A 19,328-nucleotide genomic window follows, 5' to 3' on the forward strand; every position below is an offset into this window, starting at 1 on the left:
AAGAACCTTTTCCTGACATCCAGCCTAACCCTCCCCTGACACAGCTCCAGCTGTTCCCTGGGGTCCTGTCACTGCTCACACAGAGCAGAGATCGGAGCTGCCCCTCGTGAGGAAGCTGCAAACCCCGGTGAGGTCTGACCTCAGTCTCCTCTTCTCCAGCTAAACAAGCCAAGTGACCTACATCATTCCTTCAAGCTTTGTTCTTCTAAAAACCCCCAATTCCAGATGTCTAGAGATATGGAGCTGTAAAGAGGCTGCACAAAATGAAAGGACGGAACAGCTCACACCAGTGGAGTTACTAATCAGCCCCTCCTGAACCTCAGAGTGAGATACAGGTGAAGGGTGGTTAAATAACCTGGTTTCCACTCGTGCTCAAGGTACTATTGAGTTTATTCCCCGAACTCTTAATCAGGCAGAAGTCATGGCCATCATGACAGAGAAACCAAATCAAACCCAAAGGAAAGAGTTTGAGAGGGTACAGGCTTTGTCCTCCTCTCATCATTCATTTTCACATTTGAGGAAAGGAAGGCAAGGGCTAAATAGCATTTGCAAAAGTTTCATCTTTCTGATAATGTTATCAGTCTCTCTGCCATGTTCTTAATATAATAGAATTCCCTTTTTCTCTGTGAAGCCTGAGCTCTCACAGTCAGTGTGACTGCATAGCAGAATTAAATACCAGCTGAGCTCCGTGGGTTCACTCGCACAGTCCCTTCCCAAGAAATTCATTTTTTTTTCTGGGACTTTACATTTTCAATTCAATCAGAGCCTGAAACAAAGGCACAGAATGTTTTTAACCCATCTTGGGTACAGAGTAAGTACGACCCATGTATGCACAGACAGCATTAATGCAGAATTCAGGGATGTTTGTCTCAGCAGCTGCTTTTGTGAAAAGGTCCGGAAAACTGGTTCGAGTTTGTACCTTCATTCCAAACTCCCAGCATGAACCTCCTCATACCTCTTCTGTCCTGCTCCTGTCATGAGGTGGGTGCAGAGGACTTTGGGGAGACCCAGCTCACTCTGAGCCCTTTCAGAGGACAAAGGGGAGGTCATGGATGCAGAAATGCCAGAGGGAAGTGAGTCATGAGACTGTGGAGAGGCAGGAGATGTTCCTTACAGAGAGAGGGTTTGGGGTTACAAAAAGCTGCCTGAGTGACAAGCCTGACATGATCCTTCATGCTCCATAAACAAAAAATGACATGTTTGATTCTCAAGTCCTTCTTCACTTTTTTCTTTCATATACGTGTGTATATCTAGATGAGACAGAATATCCTTGAAAAAGATTAAGCTTACATAGTTTGAAGTGGAAATGTTCTGATGAACCCTGGATGGGGCTGGTTTGATGCCTGAAAGCTTTGATGTCTGCTTGGATCAGGGTAGTTCTGCAGTTTAAAAGGTCCTACCCATTTCTCTTTTCTTTTACTTTCTTTATATAAACAGCAAGCCTCCCACTATTGAAGAAGGGGAGAAGGACTGTCCAGCCATGGCAGAAACCAGCAAGAGAAACAAACATTTAAATGCCAGTGACCATCCCAACTGATGGGAGAATTCAGCTGTGTCCATTAGTGAGACAGAAGGCCAGGTTGGATGAGGCATTAACAACCTGGCCTAGTGGAACGTGCCCCTTCCAATGGCAGATGGCAGGGGGGTGGAACAAGGTGGTCCCTAAGGCCCCTTCAAACCCAAACCATCCTGTGATTCTGTGAGGCCACTGCACAAGGCTTAGACCATGAACAGAGCACAAGGCTGCTCGTTTTAAACTGCGTTTCCAGACCCAGGATATGGTGCCAGCAGTAAAACCCCAAGTGGGCTGATGGATAACACTCCTTGCTCGTCCATTCTGCAGTGCTGCTGCCCCTGTGCCAATGTACTGATCCACGGAGACAAGAGAGGGCAAAGCTATGAGGTGAAACAGGCTGACTCAACATCCTGGTTTAGCATATAACATAATTCAACATAAAGTTCCCCTTTAAAAACATAACTCCTTGCCAGTGCTATTGCTGTTAACACCATGAGTTCAGTCACTTACCCAGCAGGAACTCTCCTCTCCCTGCCCTCCAAGAGTTTAGAAACATCTGTGAAATGTCTGAAAAATAATGCACATATTTACCAAAAGTAGAACAAACCCTGTCTACATGAAACACAAAAAACTCAGAATGCTTTTCCTGCATCACCAAAGTCCCTGTCATTGTTTCATAGGATCCACAGCTGAATGAATTTGCTAGTGATTGACATCTTAACTCTGATTTGCAATGAAAACCCATAAACTCTCTGCTAAGTATTCAGTTGAGAGATGAAATATCAATTTAAGTATTAATTATTTAAAATAAAAAGAAGATAATGCAACATAGAACATGAATAACCACACATTTAATTTCAAAAATCTGTGAAAAAGGTATTTCACAGTTCAGGCCTTGTCCAATGAGCATCCCTGCCCCAGCTCTCCACATCCTGCCATGCAAAACCAATCTAATGTGTTTTTGTGGGATTTCTTAATTTTACAGAGATCAAATACTCAATTCACCTATTTCAAATATTGCTTTCAAATTTTACAGAAAACAAGAACTGTATTTTAACTCTCATGAGCTAAAATGTCTGTTTTATCATCACATCCAAGCTGGTGGGATTCAGTTTTTCCTGCGTGTGTGTTTGTCCCGGTGAATCCCCTGAGGGAGCTGCAAATAGAAGGGGGCAAGCAGTGAATACTTTTCTACTCACATGGAAATTCAAGGTTTGAAATGTTTTCAAATCCCATTGGTTTCAACACACTGCTCCTCCCAAAAAGTCAGAAGCAAAGGTTCTGCAGCAGGGCTGGAGCAGTTAAAAGGAGCTGGTGGGAGCCACATCAGCCAGGGCTGGCACTGTCACCTTGTGGGACAAAGGGTGCTGGACCCCCAGACCCAAAGGGTGTTGGACCCCCACCTCACACTCACTGCTGCTGGAGGAGATATTTCATTTCATTCCTGTCAGGCACTACAGGCTTCCCAAGCTGCAGCTAATTATACAGGATTTATCTGTACGAAAACACGAGGATTAGGCAGGCAGGAAAGCAGCTGAAATTTATTTGGAGGTTTTGTTTAATAAAAAGGTATAAAACCCAGGATTTGTACAGAAACAAATCATTTCTGAAACATGTATCTAAGGGCACGGGGGGAGGAGATTAACATTGAGGTTTTTCCTGTTCTCTCATCCTTCCATGCTGCTGCCAGGGGGTGGGGAAAAAAAAAGAGAAAAAAAAGGGGGATATGAACTTGTGGTGCAGCAAGGAGCTGATGCTCCTGGTAGATAGGAACTACTGCTCCTCCCATTGCTCCTGAGAGCCCACAGTCCTCACAGAGATGCAATTAATGCTCTCCCCAGCCTGTGCTCTATCCCAGATGTTTAGTTCATGAGGAAGTCAGGCCCCACAGAGCAAGATCAAACCCCATTATTCAAACCTCAAGAAGATAAAAGCCCTTCAGGAAGCTGATGTTTAATTGTCCCCCCTCCAGCAGGAGAGAGGCACACACAGGTGACACCATGGACAGGTGAAGGTCAGCACAGCTCCCACTGGGTGAGATGATGAACCAAACCCATCTATGCTGAGGGCAGGGACAGACCCAAGACCTCCAACATCACCCAGCACTTCTATGCAAAGGATCCTGTGGTTTTACAACCACTGGTAGCTGTGAGCTGCTCTTCCCTCATGCTGGATGAGGCCATGGCTCTCCCACTCCTTGCAGTGAGATAAGAACACCAACAGAGCTTGTTTTGGGAGGTTGATTTTTTTACCTCCTGGATGAGAAATTCTTGCTATAAACATTTCCAAAACACAGCTTTTAATCCTGACCTTTTAATTTATTCCTCTTAATTTTGGCAAAGAACTCTTTTAGTCTTACTTCTTAAAAAAATCCAAAAACCACAAAAACAAAACCCAAACAACTTCCCAAACTCTTCCTTCTCCTGCAGTTTTTACTGCCATTAATTAATCACTGTAGATGGATGCTTGTCTGTGATACACACGAGGAGAACACAGCAGCCCCTCATCCCTTGTGTTTGTACCTTATTTCCATGACAGCTTTGTAATAAATCAATCTCACGACAAGTACATTCTGCACGTTGTACACCTGCACCAAAATTTAATTCCTCACCAACCTTTTCATCACATTTACACTCGATCACCTGATTAAATAACTCCCTTTACTTAGGGAGTGTCTCCATTGCATTCTCCAGAGCTCAGCACTCCTCCAGGAAGACCCACAGTGACTCCACAGGTCCTGGAGCCACAGCAAAGTGATGGCAGCTTTTGTCAGCACTCAGGTAATGCTTCCTGGAAAGCAGCTCTGCCACAGGATGATACGTAAGTAACAAAATATATAAATAATGTAATTAATGGAATAAAAATGTCCATAGTTCCCTCTCCCTCCTTCGCTGCCATTAACATTCCAGTGAACTGAACTTGGAAAAATTACAAGTAGCTGCCCTGGCAAGAGAACAGGTTAATACTGATTTTATAGGCAGCTGTTTTCTGGTATTATAGTTATCTTACAAACCCATTTGTGGGAGAAAGGCCTAATATTTCTTCTCCATTTAGACTGAAAGCTCTGAGAAGCGAGGACTGTCCAAGCCTTCATTTTGCATAGTGCTTGTAGTGGGAACAGAATGTAAATGAGTTAAAAAATGATAAAAATATCTTTTGTACAGATACCCTTAAAAATGATGGTAAAAATAACTTTTGTATAGATAACCTTAAAAAGAGCAGATCAGCATGGCCCCTTTCTGTCTGGGACAAGCCCATGCTGTGCTCCAGGCATGGAAAATGTCCCAGGAAAGTTCTCAGCTTCAGTTTGGAGAAGGTTGAGTGGAGACCTCACAGCCCCTTCCAGTATCTGAAGGGGTCTACAAGGAAGCCAGAGGGGGACTCTGCATCAGGAACTGTGGTGAGAGAACAAGGGGGAATGGCTTCAGACTGAAAGAGAGTAGGTTATATCGGATATTTGGAAGAAATTCTTCCAAACTGGCACAGGTTGCCCAGAGAAGCTGTGGCTGCCTCATCCCTGGAAGTGTTCGAGTCCAAGTTGGACGGGGCTTGGAGCAACCTGGTCTAGTGGAAGGTGTCCCTGCCCATGGCAGGGTGTGGAGCAAGGTGAGTTTCAAGGTTTCTTCCAATCCAAGTTGTTCTGGGATTCTGTGAATTTGCAGTGGGACACCACTCGAATTTATCATCAGCTTTCACCTCCCTAGCAGCCCCAACACAGTCCTTTCTGTTTCTCACCTGATACTTCCCTCACCCAGTTACACAATCACTCAACCTTCTTGCTGTTATATTTTCAGCTCACGTCACAGGTTCTTGAAGAGACTTTAGAGGAAAAAGTTTTTTTCTATGTGGTCTTTCCTTTTTTGGCTGCCAAGACGGAAATATTGGTACTAAAGAAGGTGAGAGGAAGGTGGAGAGAGCAGCAAGCACTCCCCAGGGAGTGCTGATCACAGTGCTGTACACCAGCAGCAAGAGCAACGGGAAAACAAGGAGAGAACAGATAGTTCTGGAACAGATGGTGGGAGACAGGACAGGGACAGCCACTGGTGGGCTCTGTGTGGAGCTGTGCAGCACCACAACTGGCACAGCCACAGGGCAACAGGGAGAGACACCCCACTGCTGTGACAATGGGTCACAGGGGCCTTGGGTACAGAGGGATGTGTAGGGAACACACCAGAGGTGATATTGGTAGTTTTTACATGAGCTGCTCAGCACAGAAATGTCCCACTCACTACAGGATTCACCAGCACAGGGACAGGAGAGGTGGGTAACACATCCCCCAGCCTGGGCACCACCCGCCACGCTCCAGCAGGGCTCAGAGCAGTTTTCTGACTTGAGAGAAGTGAGAGAGATGATGATTTGGGGTCAGAAAACGTGTGTTGTAAATAATGAAATACAAAGCCAGCAAAGAACAGTCCAGGTTGAAGCTCAGTGACGCAATAAAGATCTGAGCAGATACAGCTGCACAGTTGGCATGATAAAATTTTCAGTGCTGTGCTGGCATTTCTCAGCTCCTAGTAAAAATAGCACCACTGGTGTGGGACCAGGGATGGCAAAGCCTGGGAGAAAATTCCAGCATTGAACAGGCATTAAAAATAAAACAGCCCACTGGGAGTGGGGATTGAAAAGCCACAGGGAGAAGAATGAGGTTTGTGTGTGTGAAAACAGCAGCAAAATGCTGTGAAAAGTGCTCGGTGAGCAGATCTGGAGCTGCTTGTCCTGCCCTTGCTGCGACAGATGAGCGACAACAGCCATGTCCAGGTCCCGTGTGTGGTCAAACCATGGGACCACCGCGGGGTCTGCAGCAGGGTGAGAGTCACAGCTTCCTACACCACATCCAATGACTGCGTTCAACACAAATTCCTGGCTTTGGGTTAAAAGACTGGAGACTCAACACCCACTTCCGACAGCGCATCTGCCAGGGAAGAGCAAATATGCTGAACCGAAAGTTTTCCCAGAGTAACAGCTGTGAAATTGTGACTTCACGTCTTTGGAAGCTTGTGAGGCTTCTGACATCACATTAAATCTCACACAGAACATGCACAAACACATCATTTCTGATGTAAAGCATAGTGTTCACCACAGGAAGAATCAGTGATGAACAGCAATGCCATCGCCTCCTGCTCCAACACCCGCTGGTGGCTGATCATTCCAGAAGGCAGCTTTGAGCTCAAGGCCAGAAGATGGATGTAAGGTTGTCCACTCAGCTCCATCAGCCAGCTGCCTCCCCTGCTCTGAGTTAAAGTACAGAAATCCCTATCTTCAGCCTGTCCCAGGCATTTGGCAATACAGGACTTCCTGTGAGGGGTGGCTTTGCAAATCAACAGGAGTCATTCTACAACTTCTTTGTGAGGGGGAGAAGAGGGACAGGCACTGACCTCTTCTCTGTGGTGACCAGTGACAGCACCTAAGGGAATGGCCTGAGGTTGTGTCAGGGGAGGCTTAGGATAGATATGAGAAAAAGGTTCTTGCCCCAGGGGGCAGTTGGGCACTGGAACAGGCTCCTCAGGGCAGTGGTCACAGCACCAAGCCTGGCAGAGTTCAAGAAGCATTTGGATGATACTGTCAAAGGCATATGGGGATGGTCCTGTGCAGGGCTGAGTATTGGACTCTATGATCCTTCTGGGTCCCATCCAACTGAGCATATTCTGCAATTCTGTGATTCCTGCTGGCCTTAAATGCCGTTATTTCTTTGGACTTGCCATGAGCATATTCCAGAGCCATTGAGGCTGCAGCCTGATTCAATTAGCCCTCTCCCCTCACATCCTCGTTCTCTCCTTCACTAATTCTCCAGGTGGGAACAGCAGATGCCTTCCTATCAAAACTTGCAGTGCAGAGTGCTGACATTTGGAGATAAACAGAAAAGCACTAGACAGGCAGCTAATTCTCATCTCGCCCTGCTCAGAATTCCGATTACAATTTGCTTTTAAGTTGTCTCTCCCCAGCACTCGTACGGAGCTATGTCAGTCAGGCAGCCTTGCTAATAAAAAGACAACATCACACTTTGCATGTCAAACAACAGCACGGACGGGTTCAGGAATTGCACAGCACATGGGAAATCCTATTAACCACACCACCGTTTGAAGACCCAAATTGGAGCTGCAGCAAAAAGTCATTCTCCAAATTGATTATGACATTATGGAATACACTGATCCCTCTGGGGAGATTTTATTTGTTTGAGCTCCCTGACCCCACAGGACAGAATTCCATAAACTTTGCAGCAGGCATAGTAATTAGATTAGTAATTAGATATGCACTCCACAGACACTGAGGCACAGCCTTCACCCCATGAAGCCCATTCCCAGTATCCCAGCCCCCTTCCCAAGCACTAGGCCATGTAATTGGGCTTATGTATATGAGTGGGAGGGTACCCCATAATTGTTAACCCCGAAGAGACAACCCCAAGGCCAGGGAGAGCAAGTGGCTACAGAAAGGAACAGCTCAGGGTACTGCTCAGTGCTAAGATTCAAACCACACCAGGGGTGGAGAAAAAGCACCGAACTGGCCCAACAAAAAGGACTCTTTGGTAGCAGAGTGGAAATACACTGATGTGTCTGAGAGCTTAACACATCACCTGCCTACATCATCTCAGAGCTCCCAGATCCCACTCGGAGCCTGGGGGAGATTAACAGTCAGCAACTCCCATCAGCTGCTGCACAGGTTTGATGGAGCCCGGCTCCCAGGATGGGAATGCCTTGGGAAGGCACCTGAATGAATAAATGCCATCAATACATTTCAATTAGCAAAGCCTCTGGTAGAGTCTGTCACTTACTTGGAGGCTTTTGGAAGCCCCCATACCATTCATGACAGAATTGTTCTGGCTGAAAAATGTTTCTGAAAGAGCCTGTGTGCCCATGGATAGACCCAGGTCTTCGAAAAAGCCCTCCCTAGGAGCTATAAATCCATAAAAATTCTCCCCTCCCCACCTTGCCTCAAAGCAACACTTTGAAGCCTCTCTGCTCCACTACCAACCTGTCGAAGACATTTTTCTAGAGTGCTCTGAACACACACTAAGCAATAAATGTTTATTTGCCAAATGGTGTTACCTCTCTGCCTGCTGGAATTATAAAGCGCTTTGTTGTCACACACAGACAAATAGCTGTTACCCTACACTCTGCAGAGGAACCAGGTTGATCTCAGGCCAAGAATGTCCCCCTTTATCAAAAACACTGGTTAAAATACCAGCAGCCTCTCCCTATGCCAGAGCAGGTGCCAAGGAAGTAAGAGCCAAGTGCTGCTGCTTCAGCCAATCTACAGGAAGTATGTTCTGGCCACATTATATGTAAAGAATATATCTTTTGCTGATGTTATTGGGTAACCCATGAAGTCAGACCAATCAGTATTTATGGGCAGTGCGGGTTTTCCCCCCCCCCCCAGTTTAATAGCTTTTCACCAGAGCATTCATGTCATTTCTCAGGTGCCATAAAACATCCCTCTGCCCTCCACACTGCTGTTTTATGGTGACTACTGTATATCAGATCAGTAGAAACTGATATTTTAGTCCAACTTGGCAATTTTCCATGAATCACCATCCTCCTGTGAATACCACAATGCTTTTTTGGTGCAGGCTTTTTGTGCTTTAACATAAAACAGCATAACAACAGCACATAAACAGCAGCTGCAGGGACTCAAAGCTCCATTCGCCTCAACAGGTGTCTGTGCAGAGCTGCAGCCTCTGAGGTTGTACTGGGAAAAAATTCAGGTAAAGGAAGATTCCTTAATAGCAGCCACCACAGAATTTACTGTGTCATGAGCAGGCTCAGGGCACTGCATGAAGAATAAAGTACCCGTGCACCTCAGTTGTGCCTCAATCCGTGCACCCACCTTCATGCAGGGGTCCTTACTGGCCATGACTGTTCTCTAACAGCACTAAATATTAAAAGACAAAAAAAAGTCTCATTCACCTCTTGCAGTTTATCCCACTACTTCTGGCCAAATCCATTTTAAAATTACGTTCTTGGCACTCGCACCCCTCAGACACCAGCAGCTGATTATCACAGCCGCTCTCAGTCGCTGTTTATCCAATTTAAGCGTTTTGTTCTTTTAATCTTTCCCTCTAAGTTCTTTGAGCTCCTTAATCACTTCTGTTGTACGTCCCTGGCTCGTTGTCACACACAGCTTGCTGGCACTTTGGTACTCTTGATAATAACACTTGTAAGTTAATAGAGTCAAGCCAAGAATGAATCTGCCCAAATCTACAGAAGCATTTTTAAAAGGCCAAAAACCCGTAATTCCTCCTCAAACAACATGAGGAAGACTGCCCCTGGGTTTCTGCATTGCATTCTGCATATCTAAATACTAAAACTAAGCAAAATTATTGACTTAATTTTCTCAAAATAAAAAGATGGATTGTCTCCCCCACTATTGCCAGCACGGCACACTACAGGCTGGGCCAGACTGGCTTTTCTCCATAGAGTGGTTTGGGTTGGAAGAGACCTTAAAGCTCATCTCATTCCATCCCCTAACATGGGCAGGGACACCTTCCACTAGACCAGGTTCCTCCAAGCCCCGTCCAACCTGGCCTTGAACACTTCCAGGGGTGGGGAGTCCACAACCTCAGATGCAGAGTTCTTTGCTCTGCACCTGTCCCATGCTTTTCCTGCAGAAAACCTGCTTTTCCAACAGCTTTCCAGGTCTCAGCTCCTGCCTGATGCACACAGTTCCTGAGAGACACACCACACCTTGGACAGACCACCCCAGCGAGGAAACCTTCTCCTCCCCAGGCAGAGCACAGGGCAGCTTATTTTCTACACACAAGTTGAAACAAGACAGAGAGTCTCATTTTGCATAACACCATCTTTTTAACCTTTCTGGTGATCCCTTTCCAAAATTGTTTCACCTTTCCATGATTTCCAAACCCATTCAACAACTTTGTGCTGCAAGCAGCAAGAAGTGCCCTGGAGGGAGGACATCCAGATGCCACCTGAAGCAACTGCTCTCTCAAAAAACCCAGCCCAAAACCCCAAACCACATAAACCTGGAGGGGAAAAAAACCTTCTCAGCTGTCCCAGCTGCAAGCCCAACTGTGCCCTACAGAGCCCCTTTGGACACCAGAACTGATGTGTTTTCCAAGGCATCACAGTGCATCACTCCAGCCGAGCACAAGTTGCTCCTGGCTGCCCATTTCTCCCAGCTGTCAGGCTGTTTCAGGGTTGTTTTATTGTTTCCTTTGGCGATATAAAACACTTTGACACACTGCAGCAGACCTCTGGCTTGCTTTCTATTCCATTTTTTCCTAAGTGAAATGCCACTTTGAAAGGCATTGAGGCATTGCTGCTAAGTTACACCCAGCAATTGTACAGACAAGCTCGTGGTGATTTCACTCCTACTCTCCAGTGGCATCAAGTTCAGACTGGGGATAACACCAGTGACAGACCCCCATGCTCAGCTGGATGGACCCTCAAGGGGCATGCATGTTCCATCCCCCTCCCCGAGCTCCAGGCACACCTTCACCTTGCTTGGTTCAGTGGGAACTCTTGTTTTCACCTTTTGTTTGATGACTTTGACTATTCCACTTTTACAGAGAACACTCTTATTTATTACATAACTCATTTTACTCCTCAAGATTCACTTTCCCTGATGCTGAAGCTGTTTAATCAAAGGTCCAGGCAGACCCTCAGCCACCTCAGCCAAAACTCAGGGATCACCTGGGAAAAATTAATTTTCTCCCAATTTTGTAACTTTTCTATTTTCCTTTCTGATATATTTTAAACTGCTCCAGTTAAAATTATTTCAGTTGTAGAGAAATGAATCTGCATTTCTAAAATGTTGTGATTACTGATTATTGACAGTTGACTGTTTCTCATTAACCATTTCTGCTGTGGAGCAATTGTTGTTCTCACGGCAGACAAAGCAAGACTTTACACAGCAAATCAGCTGTTAGGTGAGTCAAACCAAAACCAGACAAAAAATAAACTGAACACAACATAACTGGATTCTAGTCAACCAACTATTTTTTGTCTATGAGAATGAATCCTAAAATTTACCTGTTGCAAGTGAAACATTTGGACATGCTTGTGGATCACTAGCATTAAAATGTGAAATTCTAACTGAAACTCAGTGAATAACTGAGCTGAAACTTTCTGTCTCTTCCCACATCAAAAAAACCCCAGAGTCAATAAATGAAATCAATCAAACTCGAGTTGATCAAAATATTTGCTAAATTAACATTAAAAATCTTTAACAAACTCAAACCAGTTTGTTTTGGCACTTTCAAATTATAATTTCGATTCACCAAAATCACAGTTCAATTATTTTCAAATTTTGTTCTACTGAAAAAAGTGAATCAAACTCTTCTAATCCAGCTGGAAGTCAAGGGTTAGGCTCCGGTGCAAGCTGACAAGGTGGCGATCAGTCAAAGTGTGGACTCTGATCTTGGAGGTCTTTTCCTAACTTAATGGTTCTGTGATCTCCTGCCATGTGGCACTCACCTGTCCCCAGAGCAGTGGCTGGCACAGGAGGTCTGGGCTCAGTGGATAGTGGGAGACTGAGAAATGGGTATTTCCCAACACCTCGTTGTGCCCCTCAGAGCTGAGCAGTGCCCACTGCCCTCATTATGGAGTTCAGTCCCCTCGACCCAAAGAGGAACCCACACAGGCTTGCCCTAAGGCTGCAAAGGACTGGTTTGCCTTTTGCTTGGCTGAAAAAACATTTTTTTTTTTGTCCATCTTAATGAAAAAAAAAATTGTAAAAATAGGCACTGCCACGGAAAGGAAGGCGGCAGCGAGACAGCCGGCTCAGGTGACATCAGTAACGGGGGCGAAGGAGAAGGGTAGAAAATGTATTTTCATGTACTACAGCTATTGTTCTTCAGAGACAAATGATCCTGGCAAACACATGCTCTCTGCCAAGATATAAATATCAAGCTGCTGATACAAGGCTGCTTTTGCTGGGAGCTGGTTCAGCAATTCCGGAACGACGCCAGAGGAGGTGCAGAATTACAGATGTTGCCTGCGATGTCACCCACAGCAAAGGTGCTGAGGGGTCCATTTATTTTCCAGGAATAGCAACGTCATTACTAAAAAATTCCATGATGACATTGAGCTGTTTCAGTTGCACCAGGTTGTTTCTTTTATGGGGAATTTCAGAGTTCACTCAGAAACAGGCTGAACTACAGATATTTTTCAAATCTAAACAGACCGAAGTAAAGGGACCAGCAGACTTTATCTTTTCATTTTGGCAAAGCATTTGCTGCCTGTCCCCACACTGAGCAGCAAGACTGACCCGCTTCCCAAATACTGTGCTGAAAGACCTTTCCACATCAAGGATATTTAAGAATTCCCAGTGGGAAAGAATTTGCGTGTAGTCCAGTGTATTATTAATCAAATAAACCAGGCATGCCAAAGACAAAGTGCAGAGGAACTACTTAGAGGAGCTATTCCCCGTCAGTCTGGAGTAAAAGGATCGTTGGCAATGGAGATGCAGACTTTACTGGAAGGCAGCCTCTGAAGTGCTAATCCAATCCCGGATATTTAAATGCTTTGATTTTCACAGCCATCAAAAACCTCAGCGGACAAAGGAGGTGTAAGAGGATCCATTAGGCAGAGAAATCAGCCTTAGAATGGCTGAAGGGATGCGAAACAACAACAGGAGCGGAAGGACCATCTAGTTTATCCTGAACTGAGCGACGTGGGGCTTGTCAGCTCTGGGCCGACGGACCGAATTTAACGCTGTGCACAAGCCCTGCCAGCATCCCCTGCCAGCATCCCCCGAACCTTTGGAACAGAGGCACTGGAAATGAGTCGCTGATCCATAAAACGCATCCCAGCAACTGGAAAGAAAGCAGCATGTGCAAGTCTAAAGAGGAACGATTCAAAACACATGAATAAATTTGCACCAGAGCTTTTCAGCCACTTTTTAGCTTCTCTAGGCAACCTGTGCCAGAGCCTTAACACCCTCCCAGGGAAGAATTTCTCCCCAGTATCCCATCTACCCCTGCCCTCTGTCAGTGGGAAGCCATTCCCCCTTGTCCTGTCCCTCCAAGTCCTTGCCCAAAGTCCCTCTCCACCTCTTTTGGAGCCCCCTTAGGCGCTGGAAGGGGCTCCCCACAACCTTCTCTCCTCCAGGATGAACAACCTCAGGTCTCTCAGCCTGTCTCCAGAGCAGAGGGGCTCCAGCCCTCAGATCATTTTTGTGGCCTCCTCTGGACTCATTCCAGTAGGTCTTCATCCTTCCCAAAATGCTGCTCCATTACCCAGAATTTTCCATACCTCTGCACTCAGCACCCCTCACTCCATGCAGCCAAGGCCACTCCTGCTTCCAGCTAAATGGCATTTGATGAGATGATTCTCATCCGTTACAGATCTGTATTATAAATTTTAATTTGCTCTGTTTATTTAATGAAACTCATTGAGACTAATCCTCATTTTCTAGAAAGTGTAAAAAAGTTCCACTGAATTAAAATTAATGACCTCCACACCTACAGAAGATTTTCAGGCTCGGAGGATGGGATTTAACGCTGTGCAAGATGCAAGTACAAAAGCAATGTTGAATTAGATAAGGAAAAATCTCTGAAAAAGACCATAATTTCTATAGATAATTTCAACTTTTGCTTGAAGGGAAAAATATAGGCAGCAGAGGGAAAAAATTATGTTTCCTAATACTGGCTACACTCTGCAGTCATAAAAAATGTGTTTGTAGTTTAATTGCTTCCAGTAAATTCACTGAAATAACATTCATTGCCTCTTTTTAATTTTCATTTTCGAGAATTAATATCACAAAGGGAGAAAAGATTGGATATATCATCATTAAACAGGCCTTCTTAATATGTGGGATTTCAAACATTGCAGCTTTTAGAAACTAATGGCAAAATTAAATTATATTAAAAGGCTCTGACATAAAACATAAAGACTAAGCAAATGGTGAACCACATTTGGCTGTGCATCACTCTTACCCCTCACACTGAGCCTATTCTGCACATTGGTACCTGTATGTATAATTTAATAAAGGATTGTCAGCGAAGATCCCTTTACATTGAGCTGCTGAAAATACTTTCAAAGTTAATGGATACAGATTTAGAAACTAGAAAACCTCTCTCGTTGAGAGAGCACAGCCTCAGCCTGGGGGACACCCCTCACTGCTCCTCCCTGCTCATCCCACCCAATCAGAAATAGCAAGGTACCAAAATGAACTCTTTCCAAGAAACACTCCCACTCCATTACAGGCGTAGGAAAGGTGTTTCTATTTGTAAACAAGTTCATGTGCACGACTTTGCTGTGTTTTCCCTTTCCAGTTGAGAATTTGTAATAACACATTTCTGCTTCAGGTGTGTCTGTGCTAAACTGACTCTGCATCACAGGGAGGTTACAAAATCCGTTATTGAAATTACTGTGGCAAAGCAGAACATGACAAATTGATGCGTGGGAGGTGAGTGTTCCTAATTCTCTAATTAGTCCTTGAAAAAATAACTGAAAAGCCAAAAAAAAACAAAAAAAAAAACAACAACAAAAAAAAAAACCAAACAACAAAAGAAGATTGCAACAAAAAGCCCAGCAAATGCAACAGCCATCTAGATATCACACTCAAACCATCAAAGAGCTGAACTCCCTCCCAACATGCTTTCATGACCTCTCTTCATTCTGGGGACACATCCAGCCCCTGCCAATCACCTCAGGTATCAGGGACTTAGCATTCAGCATAAGCTTCCACAGTCTAACAGTTTTCCATACTGATGTGCTTCTCTAACAGGAAAAGGGAAGACATAACCAAAACCCCATTAATTTCCACATTCATCATGTTCCCAAATCCCCATTTCTTTTGGTGCTCACATTTTACTTTTTAATCATTGTTGGAGTAAGTTAGTTTTTCTCCCGTCCAGCTGATAACCTTTGCAGCTTGTTGAGTTTCGCCACATTAGTTTACATATTTTCACATTTATTTTCAAAAATGTAACTTCCAAAAATTCCTCCTGAAGCACCTGTGTTTGTACACATTTTCATTTCTGCCCTGAGTTTGCCACCTCCTCTCTGCCAGTGTATGAAATATTGATATCTGCTGGTGCCCCAGCCTTGCCCAGCTGGAGGGGGATGTTCACAGCCAGAGACCTCAGGGGCTCATCCCCCTGATCTCCTGCCCTGCACAGGACCAAAGACTGCAAAGCAGGAGACTCAGGTCAGGTCTCGAAAGGTTTGCTCAAAATTCCCTTTGAAAATGCCAAGGTGAATTAAGAGCCTCCAGCCCCTGTGCCAGGAGCAGGATTGACCATTTATCAGGTAACACAAAGCACCTGGGGCTTGGCCACAGCTCCAGCCACCCATTACCAGGGCAGCTCTGTGCCCATGATGATGGATAATGAAATTAAGGAGCAATTAGGACTGGCCAACCCCTAAAGGTCACAGGAGAGCCTTAAAGACATTCAGATACACATAAGCTACACGGTGCCTTTGGCTTTATGAACCGAAGCTGGAAACCTTGGGTTGAGGGCTGCAATTGCCTTTCACAATGACTCAAGTAAATTCTCCCAATGACCCATCAACATCCTTCACAAGGCCCACACATGGCTGTAACTTGTGTTTAAAGAAAAAAAAAATCAGATGTGGTTTTGTACCATTCCCAAAGAACAGCAGCAGGGACGTGTGTGAGGACAATAGTGAGCAGGAAATCAGAGAATCCCTGACCATAGACAACTCCAATCTAGGATATGAGGAACATGGAGAGCTCAGATTTCATCTTCTTCCATCAAAAAATATAAATAAATATTATTTCTCTAGATTAGGGGTTTTGAAGGCTGTCCAGCTGCCCCAGACCTCAGCACAGCTGGTCCCAGCACTGCACCAACAGCCACTCAAGGGGTGTATTGGGAGATAAAAATGCAACACCACAGGAAGGGGGTTTCTGCCAAACAACAGTAAATACAAAAGCCAGACAACTTTCTCATCAGACAAGGAAAATCCTCTCCACTGCCTTGCTAATTAAGGCTTTGAAGGCGCAGTCCCTGGTCCCTCCCCTCCTGGTTGAGAGGAGAAGTGAGGGGCAGGGGCTGGCCCCTCTAGGTTCCTATCCCTGTCCCTCCTCGTGCCCCTATCCCAGTCCCACTGACAGCCCCACAGCCCAGAGAGAACCTCAGAGCTGCCAAACACCTCCCTGAGGGGAAACTGAGGCACAGGACCTGAGGCTGTGTGACTGAGCCAGACAGGATAGGGCAACATCTGAAACAAATCATTCTGTCCAAGGTCTGTAGAAGATTTCCTGAGTAAAAAAAGTCTTCAACTAATATTTTGAGTTCATTTAAATCTAAGCTTATTTCTCTGAGGAAAAATAACCAAATTCTGACTTCCCTTGGCTTGAACATTTGGAAATATTCTGCTTAATGTGAGTCCATTTGTCTGATTTTAAAAGTCATGTTTTTCTCTTTTTAAAACAAGAATTGTATTGGGACATATTTTACACTCAAAATATTATCTGCATATGCTTCAAACCGATTTTTCCTCAGTTGGTTTCTTGCAACCAGCCACCAGAAGTACAAATCACTGGGTTGAATGAATTAGATCTTTGGTACCGGGGATTGCACAGATCGCTCAGCCCCAAGCTCACGAATATTCCTGAGGCTCTTCACTGAAATACACCCCAATTACCCATCACCACTGATCACTTTGCAGTGCATTAGGACAACAGTCATGACTCACGGTCTCATCTGCTCATTTCCAGAGCTTTACAGTAGCAGGCTCTCAGGAACGTCTTCAGGGAGCGCTGGGACGCAGCGGCTTCCCCAGAAAGCTCGTTAATGGAGCTGGAAAACAGTAGCCTCACAAAAACATGCTCCTAAATGGATCTAAAAATAACTGCGTTCTGGTATCTAAACGTCTCTTGAAAATAGAAATGCTTAAAAGAAACAAACCTCAAACAGCAAAGTTTTTCTTGAGCCAAGGGCTTTAAAAAGTTGTGCATCTCCCCAGACACTCACAAGCTGCAGGAACTCCCTCAGCCCATGTAGCCCCTTTATACCCTTCCTGGCACTGCCAGGCCCTCCCCTGCCCTCATTGGTTCACTCACAATGCCAGGTGCCATCAATGGACTGATTCATTTGTCAATTAAGCTAATTGGGCCCTTTCTACATTGAATAATTCAGGAGCATTTATAAAACCATTTCAAAGTTATGGCCTAAGCCCTGTTAGAGTTGTGGCCCCACACAAACATCTGATTTCACAGTGAAAGTGGCTGATAAGTGAGATCATTTAACATCACAGTTCCAAACCCCCAACTGCAGCCAAGAGACATCCCAGCTGCCTTTTGGACAGAAACCGACCACAGAAATGTGCAGCTGTCACTGGGTAAGGGTAAACTGTGCAGGGGAGGTGGGACTAAAGGGTAGGAAGGGATGTCCCACCACCTTCTGCATCTGCTCCATCAAGTTCAACTACCAACTGCCAGCCCAGCACCACCACATGTTCACCATTAAATTAAAATGTGTGTCACATCCATACATTTTTTGAACACGTCCAGGGATGGTAACTCCACCACTTCCCTGGGCAGCTCCTTCCAATGCTTAACAACCCTTTCTGTGAAATTTCTTTTCCTAATACCTAATGCAAACTTTCTCTAGTGCAACTTGAGGCTGCTTCTTCTTGGAAAGGAAAAAAGGAAAAAGGCAAAAAAATAGAGATTTGCATGGCCAGGGGTTCAGGTGCCTTCTCTGGGGTCAGGTGGATTCGGATCTTGGATCTGTGTAATTCCCACTATTAATTTCCACTACAGGTGTCCCCAGCCTCCTGAAATGACCTCTGCAAGCACACAGTGCTCTCAGGCTCTGGACTGACAGAGCCATGGGGAGCAGAGCAGAACAGCTCAGCCTTTTCCACGCATACTTGGATTCCAGAATCCAACATAGCAGACAGGCATTAGTTGAAATAACTGCAGAAATGACTTTAATACAAATGAGGGATCATTAGCAGCAAGACACTTCTTTTATTCCAATTGTTCCAGACGTAGCAGTGATTACTGTTGGCACACTTACCCAAGGAAAAATCCTTTGACTTTTTTTTTTGTTAAGACATTTAAAATATTGTACTAATAGAATAATTACAGGAAAAGAGAGACACAAACAGAAAGCAAAGCTTATAGAACCAAAGAGAATAAATCACATTGCCACCCCTGAATGCCACATGTCCCTGTCCTGGTGGCTCCACATGAGTGTCACAACATGGGCTGCACCAACCAGTGCTGCCACACAAGGCACAGATTTGGTGTCCACGTGGGAACATAAAGTGGAGCCCACGGAGATGGATACTGGCAATGCCAGTCTTTAGGTGCCATTTAGATGCTATTTCTAAGCAAGGGGTCAGCGAGAAATGGTTCCAACATGCCACCTAACTAATAAATATGGAATAAAAAATAATAATAAAGAAAGAATTCTGATCTAAATCTCAACAATGCAAAAATCCACCTAAGAGAAGAAATAGCCCAAACCCTCAGACTATTCACCCTTGAGAATAAGTGTCCCCAAATTTGATCCCTCCTTTGCTCTCCCCTAGTTCCATTTCCAAAGCCAGCATTTATCTTCCTGATTTGAACATCCCATGTGAAAAGAGCAACATTTTGATTTACCTGGATTTCAAATGTATGGTGGCCTAAAGCGAAGCTGGAAGAGCCAGCACCAACATCCATTTCTCTCTATGCACAACATGCAAAAGAAAAATCTTTATGAATATGTTCCTTAAAGGCAGAGGGAAAAAATTCACATAAAATTCAATTAAAATAATTTAGCCTAATCTGCTGTTAAACTATTAAGACTTCGCAAAATCAGGGATAGAATTTACATAAAAATTAAATGAACCCATGTGCAATATTGAGCCATTTCAGAATTACCAGTAATTTAATT

Source organism: Manacus vitellinus, unplaced genomic scaffold (assembly GCF_001715985.3).
Source record: "Manacus vitellinus isolate BGI_N305 unplaced genomic scaffold, ASM171598v3 scaffold_25_pilon, whole genome shotgun sequence".
NCBI lineage: Eukaryota > Metazoa > Chordata > Aves > Passeriformes > Pipridae > Manacus > Manacus vitellinus.